Source organism: Coregonus clupeaformis, chromosome 2 (assembly GCF_020615455.1).
Source record: "Coregonus clupeaformis isolate EN_2021a chromosome 2, ASM2061545v1, whole genome shotgun sequence".
Taxonomy (NCBI): domain Eukaryota; kingdom Metazoa; phylum Chordata; class Actinopteri; order Salmoniformes; family Salmonidae; genus Coregonus; species Coregonus clupeaformis.
Window position 1 is genome coordinate 2,673,902 of NC_059193.1, and position 9,594 is coordinate 2,683,495.

Sequence of the window (9,594 nt, forward strand, 5' to 3'; positions counted from 1 at the left end):
TAGCCCCCCAAGTTTTTTTTCTTGGGGCTGCCTCTCGGGCTTCCTCCTCGGCCGGCGCCTTCTGTGTCGCCGTTGCTCCTCTCTAACCCGGGCCTCCACTGTCACCTCCCAAGGACGGCGATCCATCCCAGCCTGAATCTCCTCCCATGTCCAAGATCCCTTTCTGTCCAGGATCTCCTCCCATGTCCAGGATGTCTGCTCCTGGGCCCGCTGCTTGGTCCATTTTTGGGGGGATCTTCTGTCACGGTCGTTGAAGAACGGGTCAGACCAAGGCGCAGCGTGAAATGCATACATGTTTATTGAACTGAATAAACATACAAAACAACAAAAGGCAATGAAACGTGATGTCGGAAGGCTATACACTAACAAGCCCAAACTCACCGAACACAAACAAGATCCCCCAACACAGGCAGGAAAACTGGCTGCCTAAGTATGATCCCCAATCAGAGACAACGAGCGACAGCTGCCTCTGATTGGGAATAACACCCGGCCAAACATAGAAATGCAAACATAGAATGTCACCATAGAAAACACACACATGACTGTCACACCCTGACCTATAGGGCGGCAGGTAGCTTAGTGGGTAAGAGCGTTGTGCCAGTAACCGAAAGGTCGCTAGTTCTAATCCCTGAGCCAACTAGGTGAAAAATCTGTCGATGTGCCCTTGAGCAAGGCACTTAACCCTAATTGCTCCTGTAAGTCGCTCTGGATAAGAGCGTCTGCTAAATGACTAAAAAAAAAAAAAACTCTAGTTAGTTTGGTCAGGGTGTGTATATCATGTGTGTGTTTTCTATGGTGACATTCTATGTTCGCATTTCTATGTTTGGCCGGGTGTGATTCCCAATCAGAGGCAGCTGTCGCTCGTTGTCTCTGATTGGGGATCATACTTAGGCAGCCAGTTTTCCTGCCTGTGTTGGGGGATCTTGTTTGTGTTCTGTGTAGGCTTGTATGTGTATAGCCGGAGGACGTCACATCACGTTGTTTATTGTTTTGTTGTATGTTTATTGAGTAATAAACATGTACGCTTTTCACGCTGCACCTTGGTCTGACCCGTCTCTCAACGTTCGTGACAATTGGATTGAGGTGTGACTAGTTTCTGGTCTGGGGAACATCAAATGTTTTTATGAAACTTTGTGAAGAGCTTTGACCTGTCATATCAAATTACTAGGGTATTCAAACAGGCTCATACAATCTCACATTAAGTTCACAATGCAAAACACTGCATAATAGTAGTTAAAAATTGTAAACAAAATATTTTGTTACAGAATGAGCTATACCGAATTGAGCTATTCAAAATCAGTTAGAAATGTGACTATAATGCATTATCTTAATGATCCAAACATTATTTGGAACATTTGTCAAGGACAACAAAATGTCAGGGACAACATACATTAACCTCAGTTTAAAAACATGTAATGTCATATTAAAAGTAACAATCATGCACACAATACAATTATTCTTACATTGTTTTGTAACAGAGTGCTGAAGGGTAACAAGAGTAGCCTACCTTATTTTTCTCCAACTAGACATTCTAGACACAAGTTCAAAACTAAACTTAAAAATAACTTTATCCATAATACTGAGAGCAAACACTCAAAACACTTGGCTAAAACCAAACATTTTTTAAAAATGAACAGCAATAACAGAAAATGCCATGGGTTAGTTTATGATGGCATTTGCTTAAGTTAAAAGCAGGTCTGAAATGTTTCCTCCTGCCTTTCTTCTGCTATGTCAAGTCTTCATCGAAGCTTGTTTGCACATAAATGCACATTTCCAGTTTTCCTCCAATTACAATTGCACTTCACTCCAGCATGGAGTGCTTTTAGTGCAATACGAAGAGAATGGTCGTGTCTCAACCCAAGCCCTATATCTAAGACTGTGGACCTATGTGCCAAACACCATTATGTTCTGGTCGATTCAAGTACATATCTATAGCTGTGACATCATATGCACACGTGTCTTGGCCAATCCGGCATAAGATCCTGATCTTCTCCTACTGAAGCATTTTCAACATTGTCACTTCTTCAGTAGGAATTTCATCCCGAGTCCTTTGAGTCCCTTGAGGAACCCACTAGATTCAGGGTTTGAGGCCAGATATTCTGCAGCTCTAAATTCAAAAAGCCCTTTGCCCCCTCCCTTGCGCAGCTCCTTGTCGTGGATGAAGCCGGCGAACATCTGTGTGTCCATGAAGAGCTGCAGGAACAGGCGGGCCCCGCGGGAGGGGTGGGACTTGCGGAAGCTCTCCCTCTGCAGCTCCCGAGCCCGGCTGGCACTGCTCTCGCCAATGTGGAGGGAGTAGTGGCCCACCAGCTCCACAAAGAAATGCACAAAGGCCTCCGACACCAGGGAGCTCAGCCCACACTGCTGGCCTCCTGTGCAGTCTCCTTCATCTTGCCGCAGTATCTGCTCTCTCTCCTCCAGGATCTGCAGCAGTGCAGCCTGAAGCTTACTTGGCAAGATACAGTCCTCATCACCAAGCTGTTTGACAAACTTGTCCGTGCATAAATCCACAATAAGCACCTCCTCTATGGGCAGCTCCAGAAGCTCGGGCAGGCAGGGCGCCAGTGCCCCCATGAGGAAGGGAGTGGGAGAGCAGCTAATGTCCAGCATGCTAGCGGGCAGCACGGGCACAAATGTATGCTGCCAGGTGAACGGGTAGAGCAGTGCCAGCGCGGCATGGCCACAACGAGACAGCACGCTGAGTTTGTCAGCAATGAAGATGACCCTCCTCTCCAGTAGCAGAGAGGCAAACACCTGTAGGAGTCTCCCAACGCTCAGGCACTGCAGCAGGTCCACGTGCGCCAGCCTTGAGTCTACCGGCCGATACAGCGTCAGCACCTCATTTCCTGAGCCTGCGAGGAAGCTCTTGAGTGTGATGGTGCATCCAGGGGCGGGAAAAGGAGCCTCCATGACGCTATGCATGAAGGGGGACACTAGGGCTGGACAGATCTCCCTGCACCTCTCTACCTCCTCCAAGATCTTAGCAAACAGGTTGTAGCAGCCCATCCTGCTTACAATACAGTGAACTTCTTTTCCCCTTTCCGCTTGGCAGGATCTTACGACAGTAACAAAACCACCGGCTGCCATCCTCTCCCGTCAAGACAAAAGAGAAGGTTTCACTGTGAAGGTCTCCAGAAGGCCGCCAGTCCTGAGAGTCTGGGAAGCAGAACTTGGGAATGGCCTTCAGCCGGTCTTCTGCTTCACGGGAGTGACAAGAAGACTTCTCAAACTTGTTGGGAAACTGTTGCATGATCTCAGGGGAGTAGTTGTTTCCTGAGAAACTCTTTCAGAGTGACACCACCACAAAGAACTGGAAGAGCTGCTGTTGCTGGAGCTGGATCAGGTCCTTCTCCATGGAGCGGTAGCCTGGCCTCCGCTTTAGCGTGGACTGGACATAGACTGAGCGCCTGGACCCTCCTTTAGTGTTGTCCTGTGGGTCACTCTCAGTTCCACTGGTCTCCTCTCGAGCTGAACCTCCCTGGCTCTTCACTCTCTTCTTCCCTCGCTTGGTGTCAAAGATCAAATGAATCCTGTTGACATACTGAGGCAGTCTGTGTGTTTTATGGGTGGTTGTGGGATGCTTGGGTAAGGCAGGTCTAGGGGGGGGGGGCTTCTGTAGGGGAGGGTGGTGTCGCTGCCACCGAGGGTTCTGTCTCTGTGTCATGGTCCAGGGTTGGGGACGCCCGATGGGGAGACACATAGTAGGAGACGGCTTGACATCCTCATATGGGTTGTCTCTGGTCAGTGGTTCAGAGATAATGTCCTCATAAATGTTGTCGTCAGAGAAGGCGTGGTATAGGCCAGAGCGCTTGGCCTCACTTCCCAGTGTGTCCTGCTGCTCTGTCAACCGCACCACATCCTCAAACTCAAATGACTTCCTGCTATTTTTGTGTCTGGAAAACCCATTGCCACGGCTGACAGGACACAGGGGTGGTGGAGATCTAGGTGGGTGGGTTATGCCGTTGCTCTTGGTGTTGAACCCAGTGTGCTGGGGTGCTGTCTGCTCCTTGATACTGAAACGTCTGTTGTGGTTTCAGTGGCAGGTGAGTCACTGGACCAACAGCACTCTGAAGCTCTGCTGAGGTATTTCTTCCCTTCTCCCAGAACAACTAATCTCCCTCCAGCCTCCGCCAGAAGCCCCTTGAGGTGTAGAAATTCCCTGGGGGCAGGCTCTCTCCATGGTCATCCACTGACAGAGGTAGGGGTTTGGTCAACTTAACTTCCAACACACCACCCAACTTCAGTTCGCCATTGGTGGTGATGATCCTTTCTACTTGGAAGATGTTTGTAGTGTCTGTTGTAAGAGTTTGCGAAGGCGCTGTAAATGGCTTGGACTCTGATATTGCAGTTGAAGTCTTACTGAAACAGGAGTGATTCTGAGGGGGATCCGACTTTCTGCTGACGCCTGTGTGTATGCCCCGTGCTTGTAGGTTTTCCCTGAAATCTAAACCCAGGCTTTTGGCTTTAGAGAGGTTAGCTTTGCCGTGAGGTTCGCCTCTCCTACTGTCACTACATACTCCGTTACCCTGGAGATCCTCTGAAAGAGATCGGGATGCAACTGGTGCAAGTGCTTTGACCCTATCAGCCTTCCCACCGCTGTCTGGTTGACAGAGGCCTTCCCACTGAGAGATCTTCTGCTTGATGTTGAGGCCTGGTTTGTGGGTTAGAGGCCTCCCTGGGTCGTGGGTTAGAAGCCTCCCTTGGTCCTGGGTTAGAGGCCTCCCTTGGTCCTGGGTTAGAGGCCTCCCTGGGTCCTGGGTTAGAGGCCTCCCTGGGTCCTGGGTTAGAGGCCTCCCTGGGTCCTGGGTTAGAGGCCTCCCTGGGTCCTGGGTTAGAGGCCTCCCTGGGTCCTGGGTTAGAGGCCTCCCTGGGTCCTGGGTTAGAGGCCTCCCTGGGTCCTGGGTTAGAGGCCTCCCTGGGTCCTGGGTTAGAGGCCTCCCTGGGTCCTGGGTTAGAGGCCTCCCTGGGTCCTGGGTTAGAGGCCTCCCTTGGTCCTGGGTTAGAGGCGTCCCTGGGTCCTGGGTTAGAGGCCTCCCTGGGTCCTGGGTTAGAGGCCTCCCTGGGTCCTGGGTTAGAGGCCTCCCTGGGTCCTGGGTTAGAGGCCTCCCTGGGTCCTGGGTTAGAGGCCTCCCTGGGTCCTGGGTTAGAGGCCTCCTGGGTCCTGGGTTAGAGGCCTCCCTGGGTCCTGGGTTAGAGGCCTCCCTGGGTCCTGGGTTAGAGGCCTCCCTGGGTCCTGGGTTAGAGGCCTCCCTGGGTCCTGGGTTAGAGGCCTCCCTGGGTCCTGGGTTAGAGGCCTCCCTGGGTCCTGGGTTAGAGGCCTCCCTGGGTCCTGGGTTAGAGGCCTCCCTGAGGAGGGTGCCTGTCAGGCCACAGTAGCCTGGCCCCGTCGTTATTTGTCACATGTTCCAAACACAACAGGTGTAGACCTAACAGTGAAATGGTTACTTACAAGCCCTTAACCAACAATGCAGTTTGAAGAAAGAATACCCCAAAAAATCACACACAAAAATAAAAAATAAAATAATACGAAATAAAAGTAACAAATAATGAAAGAGCAGCAGTAAAAAAACAATAGCGAGGCGATATAAAGGGGGTACCGGTACCGAGTCAATGTGTTAGTCGATTTAATAATAGTAATAACAGTAGGGAGGCTATATACAGGGGGTACCGGTACCGAGTCAATGTGCGGGGGCACCGGTTAGTCCAGGTAATTGAGGTAAATGTACATGTAGTTAGAGTTATTAAAGTGACTATGCATAGATAATAAACAGAGAGTAGTGAACATTTGATTAGATGTTCAGGAGTCTTATGGCTTGGGGGTAGAAGCTGTTTAGAAGCCTCTTGGACCTAGACTTGGCGCTCCGGTACCGCTTGCCATGCGGTAGGAGAGAGAACAGTCTATGACTAAGGTGGCTGGAGTCTTTGACAATTTTTAGGGCCTAACACCGCCTGGTATAGAGGTCCAGGATGGAAGGAAGCTTGGCCCCAGTGATGTACTGGGCCGTACGCACTACCCTCTGTAGTGCCTTGCGGACGGAGGCCGAGCAGTTGCCATACCAGGAAGTGATGCAACCAGTCAGGATGCTCCCGATGGTGCAGCTGTAGAACCTTTTGAGGATCTGAGGACCCATGCCAAATCTTTGAGGGGGAAAGGCTTTGTCGTGCCCTCTTCACGACCCTCCTGGTGTGTTTGGACCATGATAGTTTGTTGGTGATGTGGACACCAATGAACTTGAAGCTCTCAACCTGTTCCACTACAGCCCCGTCGATGAGAATGGGGGCGTGCTCAGTCCTCTTTTTTTTCCTGTAGTCCACAATCATATCCTCTGTCTTGATCACGTTGAGGGAGAGGTTGTTATCCTGGCACCACATGGCCAGGTCTCTGACCTCCTCCCTATAGGCTGTCTCATCGTTATCGGTGATCAGGCCTACCACTGTTGTGTCGTCGGCAAACTTAATGATGGTGTTGGAGTCGTGCCTGGCCATGCAGTCATGGGTGAACAGGGAGTACAGGAGTGGACTGAGCACGCACCCCTGAGGGGCGCCCGTGTTGAGGATCAGTGTGGCAGATGTGTTGTTACCTACCTTTACCACCTGGGGGCGGCCCGTCAGGAAGTCCAGGATCCAGTTGCAGAGGGAGGTGTTTAGTCCCAGGGTCCTTAGCTTAGTGATGAGCTTTGAGGGCACTATGGTGTTGAACGCTGAGCTGTAGTCAATTAATATCATTCTCACATAGGTGTTCCTTTTGTCCAGGTGTGAAAGGGCAGTGTGGAGCGCAATAGAGATTGCATCATCTGTGGATCTGTTGGGGCGGTATGCTAATTATGGTGGGTCTAGGGTTTCTGGGATAATTGTGTTGATGTGAGCCATGACTAGCCTTTCAAAGCACTTCATGGCTACAGACGTGAGTGCTACGGGTCAGTATCCATTTAGGCAGGTTACCTTAGTGTTCTTGGGCAAAGGGACTATGGTAGTCTGCTTGAAACATGTTGGTATTACAGACTCAGACAGGGAGAGGTTGAAAATGTCAGTGAAGACACTTGCCAGTTGGTCAGCGCATGCTCGGAGTACACGTCCTGGTAATCCGTCTGGCCCTGCGGCCTTGTGAATGTTGACCTATTTAAAGGTCTTACTCACATCGTCTACAGAGAGCGTGATCACACAGTCGTCCAGAACAGCTGATGCTCTCATGCATGTTTCAGTGTTACTTACCTCAAAGCGAACATAGAAGTAATTTAGCTAGTCTGGTAGGCTCGTGTCACTGGGCAGCTCGCGGCTGTTCTTCCCTTTGTAGTCTGTAATGGTTTGCAAGCCCTGCCACATCCGACGAGCGTCAGAGCCGGTGTAGTACGATTAGATCATGTGACAGATCATGTGACACTAAGATTGCACACAGGTGGACTTTATTTAACTAATTATGTGACTTCTGAAGGTAATTGGTTGCACCAGATCTTATGTAGGGGCTTCATAGCATAACACACCACTTTTCCGTAATTTTTTGAAACAAGTTCTTTTTTTCATTTCACTTCACCAATTTTGACTATTTTGTGTATGTCCATTACATGAAATCCAAATAAAAATCCATTTAAATTACAGGTTGTAATGCAACAAAATAGGAAAAATGCCAAGGGGGATGAATACTTTTGCAAGGCACTATAGCCTATAACTAGTGCCAATACCCACTGGGCACACACTAGTTGAATCAACATTGTTTCCACATCATTTTAATGACATTACTTTGAACCAACGTGGAATGAACGTTGAATTGACGTCTGTGCCCAGTGGGTCGTTTATTCTGGTCAGGTTAGTAGAGGAGTAACTCCTGGCCCTACTCATAGATACTAACGAGTGGCTTCTCCCACTGTGTCCGTAGTTTTTTGTGTCCCAAACTGTGTCCCATGTTTTAGCAGTACTGGGAAGGAAATATCAGAGCTCTCTGCAGAATTTCGGCTGTTGTGGCTGCCTCACTAATATGCTAGTTATGTAAAAACACTAAATGGCTCTCACAATGCAACAGATAAACAGAGGAGAGATAAACAACTCTCCTCTGAGTGCATGTCTGTTCCATTTGTAGAGATTATTGAAGTTCAAGTGTATTGAACTTTTTGTGTTTTGAGAGACGGTAAACAGCTGGCATATCTGTGAAAAGGGAGGCTAGCATAAAAGAGTTGACACTAAGTTAAATATATTTTTGTGGTTTTGTTTGCTTTTATTGAACTGAAAGAAACAGAGCAATACCCAACCAAATCCCTTCTCATAGTACAGTCGTGGTCAAAGTTTTGAGAATGACACAAGTATTGGTCTTCACAAAGTTTGCTGCTTCAGTGTTTTTAGATATTTTTGTCAGATGTTACTATGACATACTGAAGTATAATTACAAGCATTCCATAAGTGTCAATGGCTTTTTTTGACAATTACATTAAGTTTATGCATATTATTAAGTATATTTGCAGTATTGACCCTTCTTTTTCAAGACCTCTGCAATCCACCCTGGCATGCTGTCAATTAACTTCTGGGCCACATCCTGACTGATGGCAGCCCATTCTTGCATAATCAATGCTTGGAGTTTGTCAGAATTTGTGGGTTTTTGTTTGTCCACCCGCCTCTTGAGGATTGACCACAAGTTCTCATTTGGATTAAGGTCTGGGGAGCTTCCTGGCCATGGACCCAAATTGTTGATGTTTTGTTCCCCGAGCCACTTAGTTATCACTTTTGCCTTATGGCAAGGTGCTCCATCATGCTGGAAAAGGCATTGTTCGTCACCAAACTGTTCTTGGATGGTTGGGAGAAGTTGCTCTCGGAGGATGTGTTGGTACCATTCTTTATTCATGGCTGTGTTCTTAGGCAAAATTGTGAGTGAGCCCACTCCCTTGGCTGAGAAGCAACCCCACACATGAATGGTCTCAGGATGCTTTACTGTTGGCATGACACAGGACTGATGGTAGCGCTCACCTTGTCTTCTCCGGACAAGCTTTTTTCCGGATGCCCCAAACAATCGGAAAGGGGATTCATCAGAGAAAATGACTTTACCCCAGTACTCAGCAGTCCAATCCCTGTACCTTTTGCAGAATATCAGTCTGTCCCTGATGTTTTTCTTGGAGAGAAGTGGCTTCCTCGCTGCCCTTCTTGACACCAGGCCATCCTCCAAAAGTCTTCGCCTCATTGTGCGTGCAGATGCACTCACACCTGCCTGCTGCCATTCCTGAGCAAGCTCTGCACTGGTGGTGCCCCGATCCCGCAGCTGAATCAACTTTAGGAGACGGTCCTGGCGCTTGCTGGACTTTCTTGGGCGCCCTGAAGCCTTCTTCACAACAATTGAACCTCTCTCCTTGAAGTTCTTGATGATCCGATAAATGGTTGATTTAGGTGCAATCTTACTAGCAGCAATATCCTTGCCTGTGAAGCCCTTTTTGTGCGAAGCAATGACGACGGCACGTGTTTCCTTGCAGGTAACCATGGTTAACAGAGGAAGAACAATGATTTCAAGCACCACCCTCCTTTTAAAGCTTCCAGTCTGTTATTCTAACTCAATCAGCATGACAGAGTGATCTCCAGCCTTGTCCTCGTCAACACTCTCACCTGTGTTAACGAGAT

At 48.7% G+C, this 9,594-nt stretch overlaps 1 pseudogene; it reads right to left on the bottom strand.

The window, feature by feature from the left end:
* Positions 1-2,016: 2,016 nt before the first annotated feature.
* On the bottom strand, positions 2,017-7,836 carry LOC121548126 (annotated as a pseudogene).
* Between the last annotated feature and the right edge of the window lie 1,758 nt (positions 7,837-9,594).